General features: G+C 37.2%; 1 long non-coding RNA gene across 7 annotated transcripts in view; it reads right to left on the reverse strand.

Annotated features, from left to right (window-relative positions):
• LOC103885167 overlaps positions 1 to 12,980 on the reverse strand; it is a 54,582-nt gene that overhangs the window by 18,873 nt on the left and 22,729 nt on the right. For 5 of the 7 annotated variants that reach the window (XR_001903473.3, XR_001903475.1, XR_001903476.3 and 2 more), the window contains one exon: positions 6,094 to 6,275. The exons of 1 other annotated variant lie outside the window; for it this stretch is intronic. This is a non-coding gene — a long non-coding RNA (uncharacterized LOC103885167). The remainder of the gene's footprint in view (positions 1 to 6,093; positions 6,276 to 12,980) is intronic. One more of the 7 variants, XR_001903474.3, reaches the window with a different exon arrangement.

The raw sequence follows: 12,980 nt of genomic DNA on the forward strand, positions 1-12,980 counted from the left end.
CAATGATATCCTTCACAGAAATCAAAAAAGAAATCCTAAAGTTTGCATAGAACCACAGAAGACCATGATCAGCCAAGGCAATCTTGAGCAAAAGGAACAATGCTGGAGACATCACACTACCTGATTTCAAATTATACTAAAGAGCTGCTATAGTAACCTAAACAGTATGGTACTGGCATAAAAACAGACACATAGACCAATAAAACAGAATAGAACCCAGAAATAAATTCACACATTTACAGCCAACTGTTTTTTGACAAAGGTGCCAAGAATATACATTGGGTAAAAGACAGTTTATTCAATAAATGGTGCCAGGAAAACTGGATATACTCATGCAGAAGAGTAAAACCAGACCCCTATCTCTCAACATATACAAAAATCAAATGAAAATAGATTAAAGACTTAAATGTAAGACCTAAAAATCCTGAAGCTACTAGAAGAAAAAAATTGGAGAATGCTTTAGGACATTGGTCTGGGCAAAGATTTTTTGGTGAGACCTCAAAAGCAACAGAAGGAAAAATAGACAAATGGGATTACATCAAACTAAAAAGCTTCTTCGCAGCAAAGGAAATGATCAATAGACAATAGACTGAAGAGACTGTTGAATGGGATAAAATATTTGCAAACTATCCCTCTGACAAGGGATTAATAAAGAGAATATACAAGGACTCAACAGCAAAAAAAAAATAATAATAATCTGATTTTAAAATGGGCAAATGATATGAGTAGACCTTTCTCAGAAGTCACACAAATGGCCAACAGGTATATAAAAAAATGTTCAATATCACTAATCATCAGGGCAATGCAAATCAAAACCACAATGTAATATCATCTCACCTCAGTTAAAATGGCTATTATCAAAAAGACAAAAAATAACAAATGCTTGTGGAATGTGGACAAAGGGGAATGCTTGAAAATTGTTGGTGAGAATGTAAATTAGTATAGGCACTGTGAAAAACAGTATGGAGGTTTTTCAAATAACTAAAAATAGATCTGCCATATAATCCACTGCTGGGTATATAGCTAAAAGAAAGAAAATCAGTATATTGAAGAGATATTTGCACTCTATATTTATCGCAGCACTATTCATAATAACCAATATATATAATCAATCTAAGTGTCCAAAAACGAATGGATAAGGAAAATTTAGCATATATACACAATGGAATATTGTTCAGCCATGAAAAAAAAAAATGAAATTCTGTCATTCTCAGCAACAAGGATGGAACTGGAGAACATTATGTTATGTGATGTAAGCCAGGCACAGAAACACAAATATCACATGTTCTCACTCAAATGTGGTAGGTAAAAAAGTTGGTCTCTTGGTCAGAGTAGAATGATGATTACCAGAGGCTGAGAAGAGTAGGGGAGAATTGGGGGTGAAAAGAGGTTGGTTAATAGGTACAAAAACACAGCTAAACAGAAAGAATAATTTCTAGTGTTTGATAACATAGTAGAGTGAATATAGTTAACCATAAGTTATTGTATATTTCAAAATAGCTAGAAAAAGATTTGAAATGTTCCCAACACAGAAAAATGATAAATGTTTGAGGTGATGGACATCCTACTCTGATTTAATCATTGTATGAATGTATCAAATATTAAATGGACCACACAGATCTTTACAATTATGCATCAATAAAAATTTTTTGAGAAAAATATATGGACAATAAAGGCCATTCTGATGAGGTTTCAGATGGAACTGAGGACAAAGATATTGGAAACTGGAGTAAAGGCTATCCTTGTTATTAATTGGCAAAGAACGTGGCTGAACTGTGCCCATGCCTGAGAACTTTGTGGAAGGCCAAAGTAGAGACTAATGAACTAGGGTATCTAGCAGAAGAAATTTCTAAGCAAAATATAGAAGGAGCTCATGGTTAATTTTAGCTGCTTATGCTGAGATTTTGGAGAAAAAACAATAATTTAAAGACAGAATTTATAACTAAAATGAAAGCATAACAGAAAGATTTGGAAAACCCTCAGCCTAGCAAAGTAAAGAGTGAAAAAGCATGTTCAGTAGAGGAAACCAAGGGTGTAGCCCACAAACGATTTTCTAAAGAGATTAGCACAGATAGAAGGGAGTCAGGTGCTATTCCTCAAGACAGTGAAAAAAAAGACAATGGAAGGCATTTCAGAGATCTTCAATGCTACCACTCCCATCATAGGCTCAAGGGCACAGGAGGGCAGAATAGTTTCAGGGGACAGGCTCGGAGTGCTATTTGTATCCCAGCACAGCCCTTCTAAGCCTCAGGTATGGCTTGTGCTGCAGCTCAGGAAAATACAAGTCATAAACCATGGTGGCATCCACATGGTGCTAATTCTGCAGGCTTACAGAAAGCAAGAGCTGTGGAGGCTTGGCAGCCCCTACCTAGACTTAAAAAGATATTGTTGAAAGCCTGGGGGCCTAAGGCAGAGACTAATTACAGGGGCAGAACCACTGCGAGAAGCCTCACTAGACCAATGCCAAGCAGAAATACAGGATTGTGACTGCTGCAGAGAGTCCCCATCAAGGCAATTCCTAGTGGAGCTATGGAAGTGAGGCCATCACAGAGAGTCCCACTACAATAATACCTAGTCAAGAGAGTTCAGCCACTGCAAAGTCCCCACCAGGGCAATGCCTAGTGGCATTATGGAAGTGAGGTCACTGCAGAGAGTTCTCAATAGGGCAATGCCTTCTGAAGCCATGGTAGTGGGACTGCCACTGAGACCCCAGAACTGTAGAGCTGCCAGCACGCAATGCCAGCCTGGGAGAGCTGGGTGTACTGAGCCCAGCCAAGTCAAAGGGACAGAGCTTCCCAAGGCCTTGGGGGCCCAACCCTTCCACCAGTGTGTAGAGGATGCCCAACAGGAAGTCAGAGGAGATATTCTGAAGTCTCCGGACCCAATATTTGCTCTCCTGAGTTTCATACTTGCTTGGGCCCTATTACCCCTTTCTTCTTGCCTATTCCTCTCTTTTTGAATGAGAATGTGTACTCCATGCTTGTCCCACCATTATATTTTAAGAGCAAATTGCATTTTTATTTCACAGGCTCACAGATGAGACTTTGGACTTTGGATTTTTGAGTTAGTGTTGGAATGAGGAAAGACTTTGGGGCTACGAGGATATAATAAATGTATGTGTACATGAGAAGGACATGAGTTTTGAGGAGCAGGGACAGAATGCTTTGATTTGAATGCCCCCTCCAAAACCCATTTTGAAATTTAATCCCAAATGTGACAGCATTGAGAGGTGGAACCTTTAAAAAGTGATTGGATCATGAGGGTTCTGCATCATTAATGGATTAATCGATGAATGAATAAAATGGACAGACTTCGAATAATTGTCCTTCTGTTTCTTAGCCAGTATGGAACATTGAGTCTTTAAATTACTATTGTACTTTCAACAACTACAGGTATCCTTATTCATAGACTTCCAGTTTTTAGAGAATAGAGGTTTTTATGGTTGTTTTTTAACTGAAGAGCCAAGCACTATATTGAGTTTCAGCTTATTTACTTTCTAAGACTCTGGAAATGTCTGACACACATTGAATACTTTCTAAATTGGCAATTTTACATTTCAACTTAATTTTCATTATTAAATTCTCTATTTCAGGATGGATTCCATTCACAATAAGAGAAGATACAATTCTCTAGCTATGGTTTTATGGTAGCTTCTTGAATATTTCGTGAAGTCTGTTTTTCATCTTTGCTTTGTTTATAATTTGAACCTTTTTAATTTTTCTATTGATATGTCATCTTAAGTTTCCTTATTGTAATTTTTGAATTTTTATTGCTGTTTTCAGACAATGTTTAAAAACTTTACATAATTGGTTGACAAATCTTTTCTCTCCTATCTTTCCGCTTACTAAGCATTTTGTATAACTAAGAGGCTAACACTTAGCTGAACTAGTTGGTACAGATCTGTGGTAGAAGAAATCAAGTATGTAATAAAATTTTGACTTCCATAACAATTTTCTGCCAATATTCTGAAAATTTAGCAAAATCCTTTATTATGGCCCTTAACTTGGCTGTAGACCAGAATTTTTAATTCATCCTTATGGCCTAGAAATTTTATAAAATAATTATTATTGCCCTGACAAAAGAGTAGCTCATTTAGAAGGTCAGGTAAAGTTAAGTAGAAAAAGAGAAAAATGCAAAGTAGATAGCTCTCAAAAGTTTACAAAGTCTTTGAGAGAGACTCTCTTGGAGTTAGAATTATTTTTCAAGGCCTTGGAATATCAATTAGAGAAGACTATTGACTATTTGGTATTTTGTCTCCTAACTTTTTAGCGTTTCTCTTAAAGGTATTAATTTAAAGATTTGGACATGTCAAAACATGGCATCGTTATTCCAAGACAATTTTTCTTTTTGCCGTTTTTCAGTAAAAATGAAAAGTTAAAATTATGGTGCTTCTTAAAGCAAGTAGAAGTTCTTTCAGGAGGAGGATGAGGCATTCACATGGACAAACCCATAACACACAAGAGAAAGAAGCCACTACAGTCAGTCTACATCGTGAGGTTTTGAAGGGTGTTAGGTTTCCCCAACCAAGAATAAACTATACAAGGACAACACAGTCAACAACCTGACAATTCTTGACTCTGTAGAAGGGACAAAACAAAGTAAGCTTCTTTTCCAAATTAACAAGAAAAAGGGTACCCTCATAAAGGATTTATAGGAGTCCCTAGACGATGTTTGGCCAACCCTTTTTTCACCAAGTGATTGCTGGTCTGATGGACCTCCAGCTATTAGTTCTTAAAGCCACTTTCATTGTTTTGGAAACTTATCTGGTCTATACTCCCATATGTTCTCTATGAAACACTCCCTTATACACTCAATAGAAACAGACAATCCAGGATAAAACAAAACACATGAAACAAGACTTTGTACATACAGACAAACAAGAGCAAAAGGCATACAGCAAAAGAATAAGCATGTTAATAGTAAAGAATATATATATATCAAATGGCATACCTCCAAAACAAAAGGTCTAGTTGTTGTCTTATAAAAAGTTCTAAGTCTAATTGTTTATTGTATGGTTTATATTAAAAACCAAAAAACGCCTAATTGCTTTGTGCAACGACCTAGGCCTAAGCAAAGACCTATTTGGCTACAAATTCTAGAATAACAAAATAAATTCAGCACCAAGAGTCAATGAAACTAGCCAGAGATCAGATTATTGTTGAGATTAACTAACTTGGCAGCATATCTGAAGGGTAAATAGAATTTTGGTACAAGGTGTCCAGTGAGTGCATCTGTTGGCCTAATGGTCCTCTAGAAGGCTGCCAAATGAAGACCAGCATTCAATATCTAACATACAAAGACAAAGTTAACTTATTGCTTGTTACAGTAAGAGATGTGGGTCAGGCACAGCCTTTTCAAGCAGAACAGATGGCTGATCTTATATAGTGTTTCAAGAAAGCATAGCATTTAGGAATTGGTTGACTCTCAGAAACATAAGTAGATTGACATCATCTGTAGAAGTGTGATTACTCAGGTGAGACTATTGTTGATTGGGTACCGCTCAGAAACATGCTTATTGCAATGAGTTTGTCCCTGATTGACTGACCTTCATAAGTGAGATTGACAGAGTAGTTGGATTGCAAAATTGTGTTTACTGAGTTGTTTGATAGAACAGATTTAAAGCAAGTTATAGTGGCTACTTGTTACCATGACTTCAGAATTATCAATCTTTTCCTATGTTTCTAAGAACCTTCTTTGTTCTCAAGTTCAACAATATGATCAAAGAGGAAAGAAAAAGAAATAGAAATATTGGAGGCTATTCATGGCTCAGCATGGTGGAGCTCTGTCAAAAATGGTACACCTTACCACTTGGGAACAGGTGTCAGCCTTCGAGTTAAATGGAAAATGTTCGGTATGAGTGAGATTCCTGTGGGTAGGTTGTACTTTGTATGGTTGAGCCAGTAGAAGAAGGAAGAGATTCTTCTGAAAGAGTTATAGTTGAAACCAATACATATTTAGGCAATTTCAAAACTTCATTCCCTATTGAGATTATCACTTATTATATACAATATTCCTTTTAGAAAACATATTTATAAACCATACATGTAAATTTGTTGACAGAGTATTCTGTATTCTGCTTTTATGTTCCCTTACTTGTTTTTCTTCTTTATTTGATGATTATGGCAGGGTTCTCCTCAAAGAACTTCGTATTCAATATGGTAAGCCACTTCTAGTTGTAATTTATTATATCGTCTTCATTTCCAAGGCAACTGGTTATAATGTTATTTGTGACCACAGACATAGAACTTCATAGAATTAAGCGTTAGAGACAGTAACTCCAAATTTATTTTTTGAAAAGAAGAGGAAGAAAAAGATAGAATCAGTATGATTAACAGCTTGATCTCTGGATTCAGACAGTTCCTGACTCCTCCACTTATGAATTGTGTGACCTAGGGCAAGTGACTAAACTTCTCTAAGCTTCTGTGTTCTCATCTGTAACATGATGATAATAAATAATATCCACTTTATATGGCTATTGAGAGGATTAAAAGCATAAATTATGTAAAGAGCTTAGCATAGTTCCTGGCACATGGTATACACCTAATAAATGTGATACATCATTTTTGTAACTAATTTTTTTAAGTATGAAAAGACTTTATCCTAAAATACATAATTAATGTGCTTTTCTTTCCTTGTTTCTACATAAATAAAAATTACTTTTAATATTTTGAAAACATTTACAACACAAAAATCTTAGCACTTCACAGTCCTTTATGATAAAAAAAAAAAGGTTGATAATTGTGTTAATATATTTATGATAAGAAACAGCTTTACTTGGATAAGGATTGGACCTGTGAGGTCAAAGAAATGTGTGAGTTCATTAAGTGTGGCTTAAGTATCCAGAGAAGGTGGTTATTTGTACTCCTAAAGAGTTCACACTCCAGCAACTCTCAGTACATCTAATGACATAATATATGGAGCCACGGACCACTGCAGGAGAAAATGGTGAAGTGTCCATTTGGGACAGGGCCTTCTTATTCTCATGAATTTCTCAAATATGTGGGGACATATGACTACAAAAGGACAAGTAATACTTTTGTGAAGTCTGTGGCCTGTACCATTGTACCCCAGGAAAACGAAAGAAAAGTTCTGAACAATTCTGGTGAGCAATTACCTATTGAATGAATATGCCATAATATATTTGACCATTCTTCTACTGTGGAACATGTAGTTTTCCCCCATGTTTTTTCCTTTTACCTCGTAAATAATGATGCCGCAAGCCTCATGTTTGTATATAGAGCTCTTTTCTTCCACTGAAGCAGCATGGTACAATGATAATGAGGCTACACCCTGGAGTCCTACTCTCTAGCCTCAAATCCCAGCTCTGCCATTGACCAACCATGTGATCTTAAGCAATTTGTTTAATCTTTGTTTCCCTCAGTTTCCTCATGTGTAAAATGGAGATAATAAAATTCCCAGTTCATATGGCTGCTATGAAGATTAAATCAGTTAACATATGAAAGGCACTTAGAAAAGTGTCTGGCATTAATTCAGCATGTAGGATTCAACATCTAGGTGTTACCTAAAGATGCTCCTTGACACTTACCATGGGGTTACAGCCTGATAAATCCATCATAAAATAGAAATCTCAGTGGTTGAAAGTGCGTAACAGAGTTTCCACTTGCTTCTGTTGCCCAGAATGAATTTTTATTTTTATACTTTCCAAATTTTCTAATACTTTTAAATTTCTTAAGTGTGAGAAATTATAAATTTATGGATTTTCTTACACCTTTAAATTTATAAAGTGTGAGACATTACCTTATTTTTTTAATGTGAATTTATTTAATTGCTACTGAAGGCATTTTGTAAGTTAAGTGACTATTTCCTTTTCTTTGAATGCTGTTAGTGCCCTTTTGTTTTTAGGGGTTTGGCGTTAGGCTTTAGTTTTTGTTTTGTTTTGTTTTTTGTTGCTGTTTTTTATTTGTTTGTTTTGAGACAGAGTCTTGCTCTGTTGCCCAGGCTGGAGTGCATTGGCGCAATCTCGGCTCACTGCAACCTCCGCCTCCTGGGTTCAAGCAATCCATGCCTCAGCCTCCCGAGTAGCTGGGACTACAGGCACTCATCACCACACCTGGCTAATTTTTTTGTATTTTTAGCAAATACAGGGTTTTGCCATGTTGGCCAGGCTGGTCTCGAACTCCTGGCCTCAAGTGATCTGTCTGCCTTGGCCTCCCAAAGTGCTGGGATTACAGGCATAAGTTAACGTGCCCGACCAGGCTTTAGTTTTGACTAAAGACTGACATATTGAAAATTTCATTGCTTCATCTGTCATATTTAGTACAAGTAATTCTCTCAGTCTCTTGTTTTCTTTTTAAGCTCCTTTTATTGTTTTTCACATTATAGATATTTTAAATGTTTGTATAGTTATGTGTGTCCATCTTCTATTTTTTCATTTCTGATTGCTCTCCTCTTTTCTTCTTGTTTTCTTACAATTTGATTTGTTAATATTTAACTTCCTGTAGTTTTCTCCTGAAGGGCAGAGACTCTGTGAATCATTATTGTATCTATATGCCTAGCCCAGTCCCAGCATGTAATGAACTACCAATAAATACTTGTGGAATGAATGAGTAAGTGAAGGAACAACTGAATTGGCCCCAGTAGTCCACAGACCACACTCACTTGAGATTACAAAATAAGGTCACTTTTTCTTTAACATCCAACTTATAAAAACTATGAACTTGCATTCCATAGGCTACAAAAAAACTATTGTTCCAGAGGATTTCCTTCCCATGGATCTGTTAAATGTTCCACTAAATCAGTACTACAATCATTTGTCAGCGCTGTTAGAGTCCAGCAAGTCACTTCTGCCATCAGATCACCAGTTTCTCAAGAATACTGCTCTGCCCTATCAGTTACTCTCCAAGCATAGATTCTGATCCCTCCCTTAATTATAGAGAGCACAGGTAACACATGAATAAAACAATTAACAAAAATGTACTGCAAACTTGGGTATGAAAGAAGTACAATGCAGGCTGGGCACAGTGGCTCATGCCTTATAATCCCAGCATTTTGGGAGGCCGAGGCAGGTGGGTCACATGAAGCCAGGAGTTCAAGACCAGCCTGGCCAACAGGGCAAAACCCTGTCTCTACTAAAAATACAAAAATCAGCTGGATGTGGCAGTGCACACCTATAGTCCCAGCTACTTGGAAGGTTGAGGCACAAGAACCGCTTGAACCTGGGAGGTAGAGATTGCAGTGAGCCAAAATCGCACCACTATACGCCAGCCTGGGTGACAGAGTGAGACTCTCAATGCAGTGTAGATTCCACCAACTACTGGAAGGAGTTACTTTGGGAACACAATGTGGCAATGGCCAGCTCACCCCACCAACAGAAAATCGCCAGGCATTGCCACACTCTGGAACACTGGTCCTAAGAACCACTGTGGTGGGAGTATGTGTGTGTGCAGAGAGGAGAAAGAGATGTAGAGATGGACGAAGAGATTCAGAAAGAGATCTTTCCTCTTCAAATCCATTCCCTGCTTGTTTTGGCTGTTGTGACAATTAAATGAGTTAAATTAAATAATTGACAGTGGAAGCACCCACTTATGCAGAGTACAGTCTGGCTCCTATGGCCAGACAGGCAATGATAAAGGTCAACAGTACATTTTACAAGTCTGAGTTATTCTGTCTTAAATAATACAATGTGAAAGGCACCAATGCTCCAAATCCAGGTGGTATTATGCCAATCCTAGTCCCGTGATTCCCTTTCACAATTTTTATCTCCATAATAAAGAGCTCGGATCCACACAACGCTCTTGGCATGGTCCAGTGAGACAATCTCCTGTTACCAATTACTTAGACAAAACTCTCTCTGTCTCTCTCTTCCAACATAAACAAACAAACTGTACTTTGCAAGGACAATTCAACCTAAATCCATATTCTAGGGCTACATATTTTCCCCCTCTGATTTTGAAAGGACATACACAAGCCACTAAACCCAATTTATACTTCTAAAGGAAGCTTGTCAGCTTACTAGAAACTTGAATCTCCTCAAAAAGCAACAAGTGAGTACTTGCTGTAGACATGTGTAATTTAAAAGGCCCATTCTGGTAATTTTCCCAAAACAAAGAAAGTCTGCTCCAAAGATGAATCAATGACTCCATCTTTTAAAAAGAAAACATGTGGCAACTTTTGAATGATTTAATGCCAGATTTCAAAAAAGGTAAAGTCCTGATGTGCAGCCTCTTGCAGAATGAATAAAGTAGTGTGAGGTAAATGTCCAAGTTAAAGTTTCTGCATATTAACATCTGGTTGTCTTAGCCCATTTTCTGTTGCTATAGAAAAATACCACAAACTGGGTAATTTATAAAGAAAAGAAATTTGGCTGGGCACAGTGGTTCATGCTGTAATCCCAGCACTTTGGGAGACCAAGGCAGGGAGGATCACTTGAGCCCAGGAGTTTGAGACTAGCCTGGGCAACATAGTGAGACCCTACCTCTACCACAAAAAAAAATTAGCCAGGTAGTCCCAGCTACTTGGGAGGCTGAAGTGGGAGGATCACTTGAGCCCAGGAGTTGAGGCTGCAGTGAGCCATGGTTGTGCCACTGCACTCCAGCCTGGGTGACAAAGTGACCTTGTCTCAAAAAAAAAAAAAAAAAAAAGTATTTCTTACATTTCTGGAGGATATGAAGTTCAAGGGTCAGCATCTGTTAAGGGCCTTCTTGTGTATTATCCCATGGTAGAGGGCAGAAGGATAAGAGAGCATGTGAGCAAGCAAGAGGTCAAACTTGAAGGCTCAACTCCTTTTTATTCAGCAATAATCCATTCATGAGGGTAGAAAATAAACGTCTCCCATTAGGTCTCATCTCCCAACATTGCTGCACTGAGGATTAAGTTTCCAACCCATGCTTTTTTTTTTTTTTAAGAGTCAGAGTCTCAATCTGTCACCCAGGCTGGAGTGCAGTGGCTCACTGAAACCTTACGCTTCTGGGCTCAAGCAGTCCTCCTGCCTCAGCCTTCCAAACAGCTGGGATGACAGGTATGAGCTACCATGACCTGTTGGTTTTCTTACCAGTTCTTAAGTCATGATTCTTTTCTTAATTACTTCATTACTTGCATAAGCTGAGTTCATCATATCTTTAACATCTATGTAAACTAGGCTATCTATCTGTTCAATTACCTCTTCATTTTTTAAACTCATTCCATATCATTTCCACTCATTTCCTTTAAAATCCTAGTATCTAACAATAATAGTTCTTCCTTATAATTTTTTCCTCTCTTAGACTACTATATGAGAATTCTGCCCATTTATTTTGGAAAGCAGTTTTGGAATCATTTTATTGAGTTCTATAAAGTATTCTTTGGTTTTTAATAGGAATATGGTAAATCTATACATTAATTTGGGAAATATTTTCTTTCCTATTCACAGTCATCCTACGTCTTTGCTTTCATTTGGGTTTTTAAAAATTATTTCATTAAACTTTTTATACTTTTGTGAACCCTGAAAATCTGAGCCAGGTCTCAGTTAACTTAGAAAGTTTATTTTGCCAAGGCTGAGGACACGTGCCCATGACACAGCCTCAGGAGGTCTCGATGACATATGCCCAAGATGGTCAGAGTACAGTTTGGTTTTATACATTTAAGGAAGACATGAGACATCAATCAACATAGGTAAGATGAAAATTGGTTCCATCCAGAAAAGGCAGGACAACTTGAAGCAGGGAGGGAGCTTCCAGGTCATAGGTAGATAAGAGACAAATGTCTGCATTCTTTTGAGTTTCTGATTAGTCTCTCCAAAGGAGGCAATCAGATATGCATTTATCTCAGTGAGCAGAGGGGTGACTGAATAAAATGGGAGGCAGGTTTGCCCTAAGCAGTTTCCAGCTTGGCTTTTCGCTTTAGCTTAGTAATTTGGGGGCCCTAAGATTTATTTTCCTTTCACAGTTTATAAGCTTTCAAGATTCCACATTAATTTCCATATATTTTATAATTTGCTGACATTGTGAATAAGATCTTCTTTCATTTTAACTTTTCTAGTTGGCTATTCCTGACATTTAGGAAAGATATAGGTGTTTGCGGATTTATCTTGTATTAGCCCATTTCACTGAATGTTTTTAATATCGCTAATAGTTTTGTTGCACGTGGCGATGGCTTAATTTGGATCTTCTATTTCTTCAAATAACAACTTTGTTTCCTCTTTTCCCAATATTTAATTCGCATTGCTTTTGGAGGACCCACTATGATTTAAAGAATTTTCAGCATTAAATTGGAAAATAATGGTAACAAAAGGCACTTTTGCTTTGTTTACTTTCTTTTTTTTCTTCCTTTTTTGAGACAGGGTCTTGCTCTGTTGCCCAAGCTAGAATGCAGAGGCACGATCACAGCTCACAGCAACCTTGACCTTCTGAGCTCAAGTGATCCTCCCACATCAGCCTCCCAAGTAGCTGGGACTGTAGGTATGCATCACCGTGCCCAGCTAGTTTTTTAATTTTTTGCAGACACAGGGTTCTCACTGTGTTGCTCAGGCTGGTCTCAAACTCCTGGCCTCAAGTGATCCTCCCAACTTTGCCTCACAACATGCTGGAATTACAGGCATGAGCCACTGTGCCCAGCTGCTTTGTTCATTTTTTTAAAGGAAAGTGTTTCTAGATTTGCTCTACCCTTTATAAAACTTTAAATTCTTAGTTTTTCCTGTTTTTATTTCATAAAATAGCAAAACTATATTCTAACTTAAGGTATTTTAAAACTGGACTTTGAATTTTATCAAATGTTTTGGGCTTTTATTGACATATGGTTTTATTATTGAAGTTTTTCCTGTTTCGATGTCATAAAATAGCAAAACTATATTCTAACTTAAGGTATTTTAAAACTGGACTTTGAATTTTATCAAATGTTTTGGGCTTTTATTGACATATAGTTTTATTATTGAAGTTACTGATCTGTGATTTTTGACAGTTTCCTTTTCATTGAATCATTCACTGATTTAGAGAGAGAATTTCCCTAATTCCCCAATCTTGAGTAGCCTCCCCTCACTCTTTATC

This window comes from Papio anubis, chromosome 5 (assembly GCF_008728515.1).
Source record: "Papio anubis isolate 15944 chromosome 5, Panubis1.0, whole genome shotgun sequence".
NCBI lineage: Eukaryota > Metazoa > Chordata > Mammalia > Primates > Cercopithecidae > Papio > Papio anubis.